At 37.7% G+C, this 18,147-nt stretch overlaps 1 protein-coding gene across 3 annotated transcripts in view; it reads left to right on the plus strand.

Annotated features, from left to right (window-relative positions):
* COL4A3BP (collagen type IV alpha 3 binding protein) overlaps nucleotides 1–18,147 on the plus strand; it is a 140,891-nt gene that overhangs the window by 48,501 nt on the left and 74,243 nt on the right. The window lies entirely within an intron of this gene.

The following is an 18,147-nucleotide window of genomic DNA, read 5'->3' on the forward strand; positions in this document are numbered from 1 at the left end:
GAGGTATCTAGTATTATCTAAAGGCTTCTGTGAGCACTTTCTGTATAATCAGTTAATAAAGGAATTACGATAAGCCATCTGTTGATTCTGTGATTTAAAAGAATCATAGGATTACTCCTAGAATCTTTTACAGTTGCAGTGCATGTGATTTTGAATAAACAGGGCTTCTTCTTACCATAAAAGAAATAGACTCCCCTACATTGCCACCCCATCAAAACAAGAACACTGGCAGGAATGCTCTCCCTGCACTCGCAGATCCAAGAATCCTGTTGATAAAGTTAAGTTTTCTGGCTCTGGTAAGAGTTTGTAGTAATCATGACATTGCTTTGCTTCCATAAGGGAGCAATCTTGGTAGATCCTGAAATTTTGGTGGTCACGGACCACCCATATTCCCTATATTTTGTAAATTATCTAAGACCTAAGCAGTCATAGGAAAGTATGCAATTTAAGGAGGCAGAATCCAGATAATTTTTACAGGTGTTGATTTTCTGTGGTGAGAATCTACAGGCAGTTGTTTTACAATTTAATGTTTGTGCCTTTGTTCCTTTGTGAAGGCTCACTAATTTATATGTAAAGCTCCTTTTGATTACTTTCAGAAGAAAGGTGTATTCTTGGCCTGAGAAGTTAAAGGATTTCTGTCTGAGGAAATTAAGTGCAATTTTTTATTTTTTTTTAAGGAATTGGTATATTTTACTTGAAATGGGTTATGAAAGAAGTTTCCCCACCAGAAGATTCTCATGGTTGAGCAAACCTAAATAATGCCCAAGACTCACTTTAAAGATCTTTTAAAAGTAGTATTGCTCTTTGCCATAATGAGTTTTCTTTTTCCTATGATATGTCTGGGTCAGTTTGATCTTAGTGCTTTTTCTCTACTTCTAAAAGAAACAGTTTATGCTTACATGACATCTTAATTGCTTTTATCTTAAATTTGACATAAATTTATTAGAAAACTATTTTTAGCTAGGTGGCAGAATATACCTGTTTTCTTTTTAGCAATTTTTAAACATCAAAGTCATATAAAGTCATCCCATTTCTGTTTGTTGTGGGATCTTAGTTCCCCAACCAGGTATCGAACCTATGCCTGTGGCAATGGAAGCTCGGAGTCTTTACTACTGGACTGCCAGGGAAGTCCTCTGTCTTTTTTAATCAACTATAATATTGGAGAAATTTCTTAACAGGTACTAGAGGCTCATTCTATACTTGTCTGCTTTATAAATGATTATCATGTAAACTTAGCTTTGCATTTTGAATCTGATTAAATTGATGAAGGTTTAAGAATGCAAATAAAACTTTCACCACAGCTATTTTTTAGTGTATACTGTATGTAAGCAATTTATGGGCTCAGTGGATTAGAACCAGTTTTTCTTTTACCTTATTTGCATCACACCACAGTGATGAAAGGAAGAAGATGGAATCAAATTTTACTTTTCCTTTATATTCAAGAGTTCTAATTGTGCTCAGTCGCTTCAGTTGTGTCCAACTCTGCACTTCCATGGACTACAGCCCACCAGGTTCTTCTGTCCATGGGATTTTCCAAGCAGGAATACAGGAGTGGGATGCCATTTCCTTCTCCAGGGGATCATCCCAGCCCAGGGATCGAACCTGTGTCTCTTTTGTCTTCTGCATTGGCAGGCAGGTTCTTTATTACCACTAGTACCACCTGGGAAGCCCTTTAATTGTTGAGGGACGTGCGCACCTAGTACTAGCTACTGGAGTAGTCAGGGCTTTGCCATTTTCTCAGATAAGCTGTAGAAAAACCCAAGTAGGGGGTATAACAACTGAACTTTATTAACCAGCATTTATTAAGTCTCTGGATGTTTCTCTCCTTAAAATGAGGAGTTTGGTTGATTCTAACAGTGGGAGTTACTCGCTAGATTGCTTGTAATAATCCATCAGTTCAGTTCCGTCACTCAGTTGTGTCCACTCTTTGCAACCCCATGGACTGCAGCACGCCAGGCCTCTCTTGTCCCTCACCAACTCCCAAAGCTTGTTCAAATTCATGTCCGTTGAGTCAGTGATGCCATCCAACCATCTCATCCTCTCTTGTCCCCTTCTCCTCCATTATGGATTATTGCCTTTTCCCATGGACAGTATGAAGAGGCAATAATCCATAATGGTTAGTAAAATGTTTTAACACTTAAATACAGATAATGTCTAACTATCATGATTTTTAAGGTTAGTGAAATCAAGGAAGAAAACAAGATACTAACTCTCTTTAATATTCTTAGTGTTTTAGAATAAAAATACTTGTATCAAAGGCTTTTAAAATAACTTTTAAAATTTCTGTTGCCTGCAATTTTGTTGCGGTCAAAACCTGAATTCACCTAAATTCATCTTCACTTTGTGCTTCCATATGTTGCCTAAATACTTAATGAAGTTTATAATCTTAAAAAGAGGGAATAAATGTCATTAATTTTTAGTTTTCAGCCAGGTTCTTCTATCTAGGAACGTGTTTATCTTTTACCAGTAATTAAAGGAAGAATCAGGATTTTACAAGAACAGTGAACCAAGAAGATATTTAGGTAGCTGATCTTATTAACCATGTGGCCAGTTGAGAAATAACTTGACAACATTTTATGTCAGAAAGGCAGGGAGGGTCTTACAAATTAATGAGGAAAGTTTACACAGTGCAATTGAAAAAAAAAGGCCGAGAGACTTGATCTGGTACTTCATAAAGAGCGTATCCAAATGGGTAATGAGCATATGAAAAGGTAGTCAACAGTCAGTGCCATTAGATGTCAGGGAGCACAGTGATACCATCATATGCCTGAAGTAGCTTAAAAAATAAAAGTTTTAATACCAAATGTTGATGAGGATGGCATGCAACAGATATAGACTGGTAAAACAATTTTGTACTGTCTTCTAAAGCTGAGCATAGTGATTTCATCACTTAAGTTGTGTCTGACACTTTGTGACCCCATGAACTGTTATAGCTCAGCAAGCTCCTCTGTCCATGGGCTTTCCCAGGCAAGAAAACTGGAGTGGGTTGTCATGATCAGGTGAATATTGAAAATTTGAAAAGGTTTTACAAGTATTGATGTCATCAGTTCAGTTCAGTTGTTCAGTCATGTCTGACTCTGCGACCCCACGGACTGCAGCACACCAGGCTTCCCTGTCTATCACCAGCTCCCAGAGTTGACTCAAATTCATGTCCATCATCTCAGTGATGCCATCCAAACATCTCATCCTCTGTCGTCTGCTTCTCCTGCCTTCACTCTTTCCCAGCATCATGGTCTTCTCCAGTGAGTTGGTTCTTTGCATCAGGGGGCCAAAGTAATGGAGTTTCAGCTTTAGCACCAGTCATTCCAATAAATATTCAGGACTGATTTCCTTTAGGATTGGCTGATTTGATCTCCTTGCAGTCAAGGGACACTCAAGAGTCTTTTCCAACACCACAGTTCAAAAGCATCAATTCTTCAGTGCTCAGCTTTCTTTATAGACCAACTCACATCCATACATGGCTACTGGAAAAACCATAACTTTGACTAGAAGGACCTTTGTTAGCAAAGTAAAGTCTTTGCTTTTTAGCATGCTGTCTAGGTTGGTCATAGCTTTTCTTCCAAGGACAAAGCGTCTTTTAGTTTCATGGCTGCAATCACCATCTGCAGTGATTTTGGAGCCCCCCAAAATAAAATCTATCACAGTTTCCATTGTTTCCCCATCTATTTCCCATGAAGTGATGGGACTGGATGCCATGATCTTAGTTTTCTGAATATTGAGTTTTAAGCCAGGTTTTTCATTGTCCTTTCTCTTTCACTTTCATTAAGAGACTCTTTAGTTCCTCTTCACTTTCTGCCATAAGGGTGGTGTCATCTGCATATCTGAGGTTATTGATATTTTTCCCAGCAATCTTGATTCCAGATTGTGCTTCATCCAGCCTAGCATTTCACATGATGCGTTCTGCGTGGAAGTTAAATAAGTAGGGTGACAGTATACAGCCTTGACGTTCTCCTTTCCCCATTTGGAACCAGTCTGTTGTTCCATGTCCAGTTCTAACTCTTGCTTCCTGATCTGCATACAGATTTCTCAGGAGGCAGGTCAGAGGTCAGGTATTCCAATCTCTTGAAGAATGTTCCACAGTTTGTTATGATCCACACAGTCAACAGCTTTGGCGTAGTCAATAAAGCAGAAGTAGATGTTTTTCTGGAGATCTCTTGCTTTTTTGATGATCCACCGGATGTTGGTAATTTGATCTCTGGTTCCTCTGCATTTTCTAAATCAGCCTCAACATCTGGAAGTTCACAGTTCATGTACTGTTGAAGCCTGCTTGAAGAATTTTGAGCATTACTTTGCCGATGTGTGAGTTGAGTGCAATTGTGCGGTAGTTTGAACATTCTTTGGCATTGCCTTTCTTTGGGATTGGAATGAAAACGGACCTTTTCTTGTCCTGTGCCCACTGCTGAGTTTTCCAAATTTGCTGGCATATTGAGTATAGCACTTTCACAACATCATCTTTGAAGATTTGAAATAGGTTAACTGGAATTTCATCAGCTCTCTTCATAGTTATGCTTCCTAAGGCCCGCTTGACTTAACACCATCGTGGTTATCTGGGTCATGAAGATCCTTTTTGTATAGTTCTTCTGTGTGTTCTTGCCACCTTTTCTTAATATCTTCTCCTTCTATTAGGTCTATACCATTTCTCTCCTTTATTGTGCTCATTTTTGTATGAAATGTTCCCTTGGTATCTCTAATTTTCTTGAAGATTTATAGAGTTTACCAAACTTGCATGTTGTTGTAATGCTTACCACATACTTGCTACTAACAATTCAGGTAAATATTACTAGATTTTTAGCTGATTCCTTGTATCTTTTTTAGTCTGTAAATTGCTTGCAAAATATTTCTTTAGATAAGAAAGATGAGGGGGGGGAAAGGACAGTTAATCTGGAATTGAATAAAGGTTCCATATTGCTAGTTTTAGAAAATATTAAAGATAAATGAAGCTTTGTACTATTAAAGTCCTTGTTTTTTTGTTTGTTTGTTTGTTTTTAAAACAGTGTTCAGTGTTGTATTTGAATTTTTATTTAATCAGGACGGAAGATTGTGACAGTCATCCGGCAGATGTGATTCTGCTTTTGCTCTGTCTGATATGGAAACGTGGTGGTGGGTGGCACGGCTTATGCATATTGACAGCAGTGGAAACTGTTTTCTCATTTTACTTGCTGAGTATACCGAACATTCACTGGAAGAAAATGTTTCTTAAAAAATCACGGTACATAAAACTGTTCTTTTTCATCAAGCATGCCTTTTTACCAAATACCTTAAACACAGTTTTGCTTCCATTGTCTTAATTGTATGATAGATATTCTGGGCTTGTGTGGTATTGAGGTATGAAAGACAGCATTGTGTTAAGAATCATAAGAAAATGTTGCAAAGTAGATGAATGTTCTTTAAGTTAAAATGTTATCCTCAAAAAAAAAAAATTCTCTCATTTTTCAGTCGTATAACAAGTTCATGTTCTTGGCAGACAAGTCGTGGTCACTGGCAGAAATACGTGTATGTCAGTGTTTATGTCCTAGCCCTTCGTTCTCCTCAGTAGCAACCCCCTTGATCTGTAGAAGGGTAGACTGTAACTAGCCAGTGTTATCATTTGATCCTGTGGGAAGTCTTTGAGTGTAGGTATTATTCCCATTTTGCATAAAAGTGAGATTGAACAGATTATGAGAACATTGATTAGTGAGTGGTAACATTATTCCAGGAACCACAACCTCGATTGTTTGTAATACACCCCCCCTTTGTAGTTAATTCCAGCTTTTTTCTCATGGGTGCATCAGTCAGTTCAGTTCAGTCGCTCAGTTGTTTCCGACTCTTTGCGACCCCATGAATCGCAGCACTCTAGGCCTCCCTGTCCATCACCATCTCCCGGAGTTCACTCAGACTCAAGTCCATCAAGTCGGTGATGCCATCCAGCCATCTCATCCTCTGTCGTCCCCTTCTTCTCCTGCCCACAATCCCTCCCAGCATCAGAGACTTTTCCAATGAGTCAACTCTTTGCATGAGGTGGCCAAAGTACTGGAGTTTCAGCTTTAGCATCATTCCTTCCAAAGAATACTCAGGGCTGATCTCCTTTAGAATGGACTGGTTGGATCTCCTTGCAATCCAAGGGATTCTCAAGAGTCTTCTCCAACACCACAGTTCAAAAGCATGAATTCTTTGGCACTCAGCTTTCTTCACAGTCCAACTCTTACATCCATACATATCCACAGGAAAAACCATAGCCTTGACTAGATGGACCTTTGTTGGCAAAGATTTAATGTTTCTGCTTTTGAATATGCTATCTAGGTTGGTCATAACCTTCCTTCCAAGGAGTAAGCGTCTTTAATTTCATGGCTGCTGTCACCATCTGCAGTGATTTTGGAGCCCAGAAAAATAAAATCTGACAGTTTCCCCATCTATTTCCCATGAAGCAATGGGACCAGATGCCATGATCTTCATTTTCTGAATGTTGAGCTTTAAGCCAATTTTTTCACTCTCCTCTTTCACTTTCATCAAGAGGCTTTTGAGTTCCTCTTCACTTTCTGCCATAAGGGTGGTGTCATCTGCATATCTGAGGTTATTGATATTTCTCCTGGCCATCTTGATTCCAGCTTGTGCTTCTTCCAGCCCAGTGTTTCTCATGATGTACTCTGCATATAAGTGCATAGTTGAATACTAAGAAATAAATCATCAATCTCCTTAAAAAAAGAATCTTCTCCATACACTTAGATCTAAAAATTCTTAAGTCTTTTAAAACCATTCCTGCAAATAGGTATTGATCAGATTTCATTGGTTCCCCTTGCCCTGGGTTTTTAAAAGTAACTTTTATTAATTATAAGGAAAAAGTTACAATTACCATCAGTCTTACAAGCAAGACAGTTCTTCATTTTGGTATATTTCCTTCTTATTCTCTGTACATTTTGCCCCTACAACTTTATGGAAATAACAAAGTTTATATCCTGTTGTTGATTTTTTAACTGTTAACATCATTTTCTCCTTAAAACACAACTTCATTAGTATTTCATTATATTTTAATTTTGGTACTCATGTGCTTATTCTTAGGCCTTTAGATTGTTTCAATTATTTTTTGCAGTTAGTAGTTACTCCCTTCCTACGTAAAGTATTTTTCTGTGATTTGTGTCCTCATAAAGGATTCTCAGAAGTAGGAGCACTCTACCTAAGGGTATTAGCACTCTTCTTATACGTTGTCAGGGTATTTCCGAGACTGGCGCTCATTCTGTCTACAAAACGTGTACAGCTTCCTTTCTCAGCTCTGTGTCTCTGCCAGCTTCATTAATGTCTAACCATTTCTAAGTGAGATGAATTAAACGTGTGTTCTGTAACTTCATTTTCTGTTTTTATTTTTGTAGAGGTGATACATGATTACTGTAAATAATTCAAACAATACAGCCAATACTGAAAACTATATAAAAGAAATTGAAAATTCTGGCCACATAGAAATGACCACTCTTCATCTTTGGTAAAGATTTCTTCCAGATAATTTCTTTGCATGTATACCTTAGAGTTTTACATAAATGATTCCATACTACTTCGTAGCTTTTCCTTCACTCAGCAATAAGTTACAAGGATCTTCTTGTGTTTGAAATAGATTTCGTTCCTCCCTTACTCCCTGAGAAAAGAATGCATGTCTTTTTGAGATAAGTTTGGTTTGGGATCAAAGCCCCAGAATAATTAAGCATGTTCATTTGCTGACCATTGTTTTATGTGCGTGCATTTCTTTCAGGATCCTTGCAGGGAAGAATTAATAGTTCAGGTCCCCTGGCCAAATACCATCTTAACATTTCAACAGTTCTGCGACTACTACTCAGAGAAGGCAATGGCAATCCACTCCAGTACTCTTGCCTGGAAAATCCCATGGATGGAGGGGCCTGGTGGGCTGCAGTCCATGGGGTTGCTAAGAGTCGGGCACGACTGAGCGACTTCACTTTCACTTTTCACTTTCATGCATTGGAGAAGGAAATGGCAACCCACTCCAGTGTTCTTGCCTGGAGAATCCCAGGGACTGGGGAGCCTGTTGGGCTGCTGTCTATGCGGTTGCACAGAGTTGGACATGACTGGAGTGACTTAGCAACAGCAGCAGAAAATACTACTCAGACATATCAACCCTGTTTTTTCCCTTTTTGGGACATTTAAAGGAGTCTTAAAAAGTAGCATTAATTATTTTGCCACTCTCATCTCTTTGCAGTTAAATAAAAAGAATGTAATTATGACCTTTTTACTTTATACCTATGAAACTTCCTTCTAAAAGCAAATACACATTGGCCCCCTTTTCTAGGGCAAATCATAAATTAAGAAAGTTAATGAGCAGCACTGGTATTTTGTTACATCTGCCGCTAGCTTCTTTTTAAATTTATTTTCCTCTGTAAAAGTGTTTCTCGAGTAGAGATAAAAGGAATATCCTGATTTTGTGGAAAGGTGAAGAAGCAATGGTAGCCAATACTTACTAAGCACTTACAATGTAATATAAATATTACAAAGTATTGTTAAAGATTTCTTCACTCTAAAGCACATTTCTTATATCCTTGTCTACTTCTTCAAGTTCCACTATTTCAAAACAGGTATTTCCCTACAAAAAACAGAGGCTAGGACAAAAGACTTTGTTACAGCAATATTGACTAAACACATTTTAAATAATAGATAATAAATGAATAGGGAGGCTGACATAGTTTAGTTTAATTGTACTTCTGCCTCTAACAGGGACTTATAAGCAGTGTATGAACTTGATCCAAGGAGAAATATGAGCCAAATAGGATTTAAAACAGAAAGTGAAGTATCAGATGTCTGCTTTTAAAGTACCCCCCTGGCTACACTAGAAAAGATTTCAAGAGGAACTAGACTAAAAGTAGTTAGAAATATGGAGTATTTATCCAAATGAGATACTAGGTGACCACAGTCGGAAAACAGCTGTGGGAAATGGCAGTGGGAAAATAGTGAAATGGACAGATTTAAAAGAAGCAGAAGCAAAATCTCTGGATGTTGAGGCAGTACAGTAATGATTAACATCATGGGCTCTTGAATCTGGAATTAAATCCTGGCTCCCTTAGTTACCAGTTGTGTAACTCATCACATAAAATCACCTACAATGGGTTAATATGAGTACCCATTTGACTTAGGCTTTTAAAAGGATTAAATGAGATAATTCACTTAAAGCTCTAGCATCAGGCCTGGCACAAAGTAAGTATCCTAAGTATTAGCTTTTACTATTGGTATTGGTGGTATAATTTATCCAGCTTGGCTCTGTGGGATTTATGTATAAAATATCCATGCAAAATTGTGCAACTCTTTCATCAACCCTCCTCTCAAGGCAAAAGAAGAAAGATCTCTCTTATCCTTTAGTACTTGTTTTCTAAAGCTAGAGTGGAAATACTGTTAAACAACTTGCCTGTATACAGCCTTATTTGATTTATCTGCTATTTCTTATCTCCATTTTAATGTCATGAAGAAAAAACAGCTGGGCTTCTAGACTCCCTACAAGGGGAAGGATTTGAAAAAAAGATAATGACTGAATTTCAGTGTCAAAGTTAGTTTATTTGGAATCATCTTTTATGACACAGATTGGGTTCTTAAAAAGCTTTTGGTGGACTTCACTGGTGGCGCAGTAGATTGGAATCGACCTGGCCAGTTGCAGGGGACATGGGTTTGATCCCTGGTCCAGGAAGACTCTACATGCCACCAAGCAGCTAAGCCTGTGCACCATGACTCCTGAGCCCCTTCCTGCTGCAACTCCTGAAGCCCATATGCCCCAGAGCCTGTTTTCTGCAACAAGAAACGCCCGTGCACTGCAATGAAGAGTGGCCCCCATGCTCTGTGACTTGAAAAGGCCTGTGCACAGCAACGAAGACCTAGTGCAACCAAAAATCAGTTAATTAATAAATGTTTTAAAATTCCCATTAAAGAAAGCTTTTGGTGCAGAGGACATACTTGGTAGCTTTCTGAGAAGTCTAATTTCCCCTACAGATTAAACAATATATGTATTATTATAAGTACAAGAGAGGAATGCTGAAATCAAGGAGAGTGGGCACTGCTGTTGTTACTCTCTACTTCCGTAGTATCATATTCTATTTGGGCACTGTTGTAGTTCTTTGGATTGTGGTAGGCAGTGTCTTATTTTCTTTTACCCCTCTAGCCTTCTTTTAATACTTAAATAGGATGTGGAGTAAGGCCTTAGTTAACCCTTCCAGCCTTATCTCACTACAACACTGCTTACTTAGATACTTCTGTAAATGAGGGCCTATCTCATGCTTATTAGAAGAAAATGAAAAATGAGTAACCAGGTTCCGTAAATGACCTTCAAATGAGGTATTTTATTTGATAATTGGTTATTTATTTATTCTTTAATTGAAGGATAATTGCTTTACATAATCGTGTTGTTTTCTGTCAAACCTCAACATGAATGAGCCATAGGTATACATATGTCCCCTCCCTTTTGAACCTCCCTCCCATCTCCTGCCCCATCCCACCCCTCTAGGTTGATGCAGAACCCCTCTTTGAGTTTCCTGAGACATGCAGCAAATTCCCATTGGCTATTTTACATATGGTAATATAAGTTTCCATGTTAACTCTCTCCATACATCTCACCCTCTCCCCATGTCCGTAAGTCTGCTCTCTATGTCTCTTTCTCAATTGCTGCCCTGCAAATAAATTCTTCAGTAACATTTTTCTAGATTTCATATATATTTGTATTAGTATATGATATTATTTTTCTCTTTCTGACTTACTTCATTCTGTATAATAGGCTCTAGGTTCATTCACCTCATTAGAACTGACTGAAATGTGTTCCTGTTTATGGTTGAGTAATACTCCATTGTATATATCTACCACAACTTCTTTATCCATTCATCGGTTGAGATAGTGGTTTTTCAGTTATGATAGAATGACAAGGAAGCATTCCACTGTGATTTGAGAAAAATATCTTGAGAGTAAGCAAATATATTCTGTTCATTTAGCCATATTGCTGCTGGGTTCTAGGCAGTCGGAAATGGATGAAATCTTCTTTAATACAATTTTTTAAAATATATTTTAAATTTTCTTTGATATATGAGATAATGCAATTTTCTGGAAATCATTGTAGGTTCAACCCTTCCTCATCTGATACATTGTTAGTGTCAGTTTTCTGAATAAATTGTGTTATGTTTTATCTTTCCAGCTGGTTCAACCCCTTTGTTGAACATTTGGGCCTCCACTGGATATGTACATTTTTAGCCTAAGCTTTGATGTTTTTGGCTTGATATAGCGAACTGTAGTTCTAGACTAGCCATATCATTTTAAAGATAAGAAAAATAAGCTCAGGAAGTGACGACTGACTGGCCTCGCTGTCTCGTTTGACAGTGACAGTCACGCCTGTGTCCTCCCTGTTGCTGTGTTCTTTGTACTTCAGAGGCTAGTGCTTCTGAAGAGGGATCCACACACATGTGAAAGGCGGGACAGATTTTTAATGTGAGTGTGAAACTGTACCAAATTTTATTACAGCAAATATTGATAATTTGTTTACCTAGAATCACAAACAGAATTACTGCCATTGCAACTTATTATGATACTGTAAGCCATAATCCTGTTGATTACATTGCTCTCTTGGCCATGGTGTCTTGCTTCTCGTGTGGTTTGCTTTAAAATGATATTGAAAGTAGATGTGTGGATACTTGCAACACGGCAGGTGTATTTGGTTTTATTAACAGTTTTAGAGTTTCAGTTTCTGGAAAATGCTCCATTGTCCTTATGTTAACATTCAGTCTTACTTCTCTTTTCTCTTTTCCCATAATTAAAATGGAAAGGGATAATGTCAGGGATAGACCTATGCCACTAAACAGAATTCTTGACACCATGAGAAAGTTCATTTCTTTCTCAGTTTCTTTGGTATGCTTCTTCCTGGAGAGTATTATTAGGAAAAGGAATAAGCTTTTCAGAAGGCAAGTGCTATGAAAAAATAAACCAGCTTTTTTCTTGTATTTTATACCACTGTTTTCAGAGTGTAGATGGGCTGATGAACAGACTGCAAAATGAGACTAGATGTTTGTCTCCTTTGTGAATGAGCCACACTAATGTGCCATGTGGCATGTCGTGTGACATGTGGGGTATCTTAGTTCCCCAACCAGGGATCGAACCTGCACTCCCTGCATATCTTAACCAGTGGACCGCCAGGGAAGTCCCTAGAGTTCTCTTTTCAAATTAGTTCTTAGGCATTTCTGGTCCTTTTTAAAACTTAACTTTGAACTATATGATTTAATTTATTGTGATCTTCAGTGTTCTCAAAAAATCAAGATACAGAAGGTAAAGGTACAAGTAAGGGATTTAGTTTGAAGGTTACTGTCGTACTTTGACCAGTAGTAACCTTTGTATCAATTTTCCAAGTGTACTGTTTGGAAGGTGCTACTGACCCCCTCTGGTGGCCAAAAGATTATGCTTTTTCCTCCCCCTAAAATAAGGAGGAGTATTATAATAAAGGTGTGGTCTCATTACTCTAATATTTAAAAGAACCCCACCTTGTACTATATAGGACACGTTCAGTAAGTATCTCATTGAACCAAAATGGCATTTTATGTTTATATAAAACACATTGATGAATACTGCTTACAAAATAGATATCCCATCATGGTTTTTTTGTGTGAAGGAATCTTAAAGCATAGATGTTAAAAGGGGGAAATATTCCTATAGTGACTGCATTTGAATTCTACATTATTAATTTTAGATGGAAATCGATGTTTTAAAAAATATTATTTTGGTGATTAGAGGTTGTAAATAAGTTCCACTTTTTTTCCTGTGGAAAAGCGGGATTAAGAAAAAGAGCTATGTACCTTTAATGTATTATCCCTAAAATTGTACCAATGAAATTTTGAAAGCATGTTACAATTTTTAAGAACATTTAACAGTGTGTATCCATTGTGACCATAAAGAAATTTCTTCCCACTTTCCTCACCCCACCTTCAAAACACAGATAATAAATTCAGGACGAGTATTGTTGCCTTTAAGGTGAACATCTTAGAAAGCCGAAATAGATGTCAACAACATTGCAACTTTTCAGAACAGTTTTATATCTTTTAGATTAATTTTTAGCCCCTGTGACAAAATGTTTTAAAATATTGATATCCTGGGGCCCTCCCTGGTGATCCCGTGACATTGTCTCCCAGCGCAGGGGGCCCAGCGTCAGTCGATCCCTGGTCAGGGAGCTGGATCTCACATGCAGTGGAGAGTGTGCATGCGGCAGCCAAAAGAGAAAAGATCCTCCGTGCCACAGATAAAGCTCAGCATAGCCAACTAAATAAGTAAATGACAAAATTTTTAATTATTGAAAATAAAAGGAAAATATTGATATCTTTGATAGATTTCTGAGAGAAATCCAGTACCAAATCAGGGCATGTCATGTGAATAGGGAAGGCGGTGAAGCTTGATTACACAGTTTGTAGCTGTTCCTTTTGTAAGACCGTTTTAAAATTTTTATTCTGCAACTCCCCAAAATGATTTTAGATAGCTCCATTTTGTGGCTGTATCATAAAATTACTCTCAATATTATAATAGTACCTAGGAATCTTTGGTGCAGTGACAGCATTGTTGCCAGAATGATAGGCGTTTCCAGAATGACTCGTTTTTAAACAGGGGTGATTCATTTGTATGTGCATGTACATATTTGTTAAGCACTTAGATTATTTTTAAAGTTGTCCCAGTGCAGTTACTGACATAGAATGGCAAATGAACGCCCATTATTTAAACTGAATAAAATGAAATTGATATTCATGAGTATGCTATATTTTTTCCCTTAGAATGATATATATAATTTATAATACAGTTTATTTAAGTGAAACTTTGTTGGAAATAGAAACACGGTTATTCTAAATGCTCAGACTCAACATTCATTCACTATCCATTACTTAAAATGTACAGCAACATTATTGCTATAGTAGAATCTTTGTTCTGTCATGCCTTTGTTGTAAGGAGATATTACTGTCTTGAAATAGTGGAACCTGAAGAAACAGACAAGAATATAAGAAGTATCTTTTAGAGTCAAAAAATGTTTAGTAAAGCTTTGTAGTGTTTGTATTTTGTTTCAAGATCTTAAAGTTTTGACTTACTCTGTTTAGGACTCATTGATAAAAAGCATGTAATGGAGAGGGTAGATTCATTTGGATTTGAATTTCAAATTGTTTGGTTCTAAATATTTTGTTTTTAAATAAAATTTTGATTGAAAATTATGAATTTAATATTTAAATGGACAGTTTTAATTAATTACTGGTTAGAAATGAATGACATACAAGTATCTGAGATAAGTGACTTCTGAAGTGCTTTATAGTTTTAGTCCATTACATTTAATAAATAGTCCATTAAATCTGTTTAGTCCAATAGATTTTTCTTATGTTTAATTCCAGTCTTCTATATTTAAATCTATGAAAAACTTTACCAAAGCAGTACAACAGTTAAAAAGTAGAAACACTGCACTCAGAAAGTTAGTATTCCTGTCAGATGGGAAACAGAAACTAGAGCCACAAGAAGCCTAGGTCAGTGCCTTTGTTCTAGGACGTTATTTGATTTTTAAAAGTCTTCTTTTTTTAAATGAATTATATGATTTCTGTAATTAGAATGCTCTTTTATTGGGATTCTGTTATACTGAAACAAGCTTACCTTTTTTTCTTTAGCTATTTTATTGAGGTACAATTCATAAAATGTATCAATGTAACTGGACACTTTGAGTTTTGACAGCTGTAATGTATTCCTACTAAAATATGTCTTTGTAGTTAGTGTCCCCACTGTACCCTGGCCTGCTTTTCTCATGAACTATATAGCTTTGTCTTTTTTAAAAAGTCAGTTTTCTTGAGGTAGCTTATATACAATGCATATACTTAATCCTTTCATTAATAGTTTCCCTGGCACCAAAATGCTTACTTTGTAATTTCTACCTCATTACTAAAATACTGCCTTGCTTTGAAATAGGGAGTGGTGTAGGGTGATACAAGTCTTGGAGAAGAGCTTTGATTCCATCTAGTCATAACTTTATGGAGTGCAGGAGGAGAAGAAGGTGACAGAGGATGAGATGGTTGAATGCCATCATCAACTCAATGGACATGAATTTACGCAAACTCTGGGAGATAGCGAAGGACAGGGTAGCCTGGTGTGCTGCAGTCCGTGGGGTCACAAAGAGTTGGACACGACTGAGTAGCTGAACAACATAAGTGTATGTGTAATTTGTTAGTAAATTCACAGTTAAGAACATATTGCAGTACCTTTTATAGCTAGAATGTTTTATGAACAATCATTATTAAAGTATGACAACTTTATTTTGAATCTTTAACAACCAGTATGTGCTGGAAGCTTGGACTTTGGGAAGCATACGCTAGGTATGATGCTAAAAATAATTAGGTGGTATTTTACTTCGTAAGTTTATGACTAGGATTAAAATTATGCACAGTACTTCTGAAATCTACAGTAGAAAGTAATCAGAGACTTTAAATACTTGAACAGGTTTTAGGTACTTGAAACTTATTTTTTCCAAATGTTCAATTCCTTTGTCTATATTTTTGAAAAGTGAAAATTAGTAGCTCAGCCATGTGCAACTCTCTGCGATCCCATGGACTGTATGTAGCCCGCCAGGCTCCTCTGTCCAGGGAATTCTCCAGGCAAAAGAGTACTGAAGTGTGTTGCTATTTTCTTCTCCAGGGGATCTTCCTGACCCAGGGATCGAACTCAGGTCTCCTGCATTGCAGGCAGATTCTTTATGATTTGAGCCACAAGGAAAGTACTGCATTTTCCTAGGGAGGATGAGATACAAAATTGATACTCTTAAGCAGGCGTCTCCAACCTTTTTGGCACCAGGGGCCTGCCGGGAGCCAGCGTGAGGAATTCCACCCGTGACAAGGTCATGCGGCAGAGCTCTGATGGCAAGGCTAATCAGACCTCAGGTTTTCCCCCTGGAATTTCCTGAGCATCCACCCCCCCAAAAATAAGAATCTGCCTGCTTTTCCACTCTTCTGACATTCTCTGGAAAAAGTCAATTCAGGGCTCTAGTCTTCTGCATTTGAAAGGGTGTTTCAATCCAAAAACCGCTCTGATGGCTTTCTAGCCTGCCTGCAGGACAGGCTGCGCATGTGATTGTTTGAGGCCTCCTGACCGCAGGAGGCACAGGAAGCTTAAAACATCCTAGGAATGTAGGGGCTTCTGAGGAGTCAAAATCATTAGAATAGGACTGATTAAAAGTTTCATTTGTTGAGCCAATACTTGCTGCCAAATTTTCATATTCTTTATTTTTAGATATAGTTGGTATATAGAAAAACAAGTAGTAGACCTGGTATTAGCAACATTAGATCTTTGAGTTAAGTACCTTCTTTGTTATAACCCACTGCACCTTTGTTCTATAGAGATGTAACTTTAGTGCTTTAAGGAGATGCAGATTAAAGAAAAACACTTCAGGGGAAACGAGATCAACATTCATTAAGGAAGAGAGCCAAAAAAGTGTTAGCAAGCCTCCTGGCCAGAAGATAATATAAGTCACCTGAGACCTTTTGTAGACAAAAAAGATATACAGAAAGATTCAGGACTGCTGCCCCTGCGTGACTCTGTATCTTCCATTATGTATATACCCATTATATACCCATTAGGGTATATAAACACCTTTTAAATAATAAAGTTGGAGGGGGTTTTTGCACAAGCCTGGCCTCCCCCGTGTCCTTTCTTTCTCTTGCTCCCTCCCTCTCCTTTTCAGGCTGAGCCCTTGGAACGTGGAGGCTCACTGTGTCTACTTGTCCTGGCTTCTAAGATCCGTAAGAGAGAGAGCCCAAGGCAGGGCACTCTCCGATATTCAAATAGCGCCGGTGGCCTAATGTAGACGGTGCAAGCTCCTTGTCTGGAACTTTATTGGTTTTCCACGTAACCCAAGTTAATCAGCCTCTTCTCTCCACTTAATTTTCCTACTACAGTATTTCTTCCTAATCTAATCTTATATGAATAAATAAACAAGTTTTTCTCACGCCAACGCCGTCCCCACTTCGAATTCCCTGGGTCCACCAGGGCTGGACCCTGGCAGGGGCCTGTTTGATTGAAGGTAGTTTTTCCACAGATGGGATCAGGGGATGCTTTCAGGATGATTCAACTGTAGCAGTGGGGTGCAGCTCTAAATACAGATGAGGTTTCACCCACTTACCCGCCACTCACCTCCTGATCTGCAGCCTAGTTCTAACAGGCCGTGATACTGGTACCAGTCTGTGGCCCCATGGGTTGGGGACCCCGAAAGAGTAGTAGTTCTTCAAAGTTAGATCACAGTGCTGAGTCTAAAAAAGCCTTCTATCGTGTGATGACAAAATAGGTTGGGAAAATTGGGGATTTTCTTTGTGTCTTGAACTGTTAAGGTCACTCCAAAAATGGAAAAAATGTCAGCTGTCTTACAGAAGGTCGAAGTCCAGTGGTCCAGGAGTAGTAATGACATATAACTATTAAAACTGAGTAGCGGATGCCATAATCATAATAGGTTAAGAATGGTTGAGAATACAGAGTCAAACTACCTGAAATAATAGGAAAGGCTTCACTGAGACAGAGATATTTGAGCTATGTCAGGATAAGTAATTTGTCTATAAAGAAACAGTACTCAAAGTTTCCTTTTTTTCTTTTGGTCCTTGTTCTACCAAAATTTTTTACCATGGTAAAATATGAATGACCATCTATCATTTTAGCTTTTTAACTGTACAATTCTGTGACATTAAACTTATCTACATTGTTATTCAACCATCATCACATCTTATCTAGCTTCATCTTATCCAGCTCTGTACCTAGTAGATGCTAACACCTCATTCTCCCATCTTCCTAGCTCCTGATAACCACGACTCCACTTTCTGTCTCTATGAACTTACCTACTATAGCTAGCTTTCCTATTATAAACGGTTAGCCCACTAGCCCAGCATGTAGCTGGTATTCAGTACATTTCTAAATTAATGGCAGTTAGCAATTGAAACACATTGCTTATGCCAGTGGGTTGCCTATATTTCTTGAGTGAACTCTTATTTCTAATTATTGTTCCAGTAACCTTATTTTTTAATTTTTTACAATAATCTTATTAGTTTATATGGAAACTTTTGTTTTCTCAAGTATTTTTTTCCAGTTTTATAATTGATCATGTAACATTATATTAGTTTAAAGTTTACAGCATAGAGATTTGATATTTGTATGTATTGTGAAATG

Source organism: Capra hircus, chromosome 10 (assembly GCF_001704415.2).
Source record: "Capra hircus breed San Clemente chromosome 10, ASM170441v1, whole genome shotgun sequence".
In the NCBI taxonomy this organism is placed as follows: Eukaryota; Metazoa; Chordata; class Mammalia; order Artiodactyla; family Bovidae; genus Capra; species Capra hircus.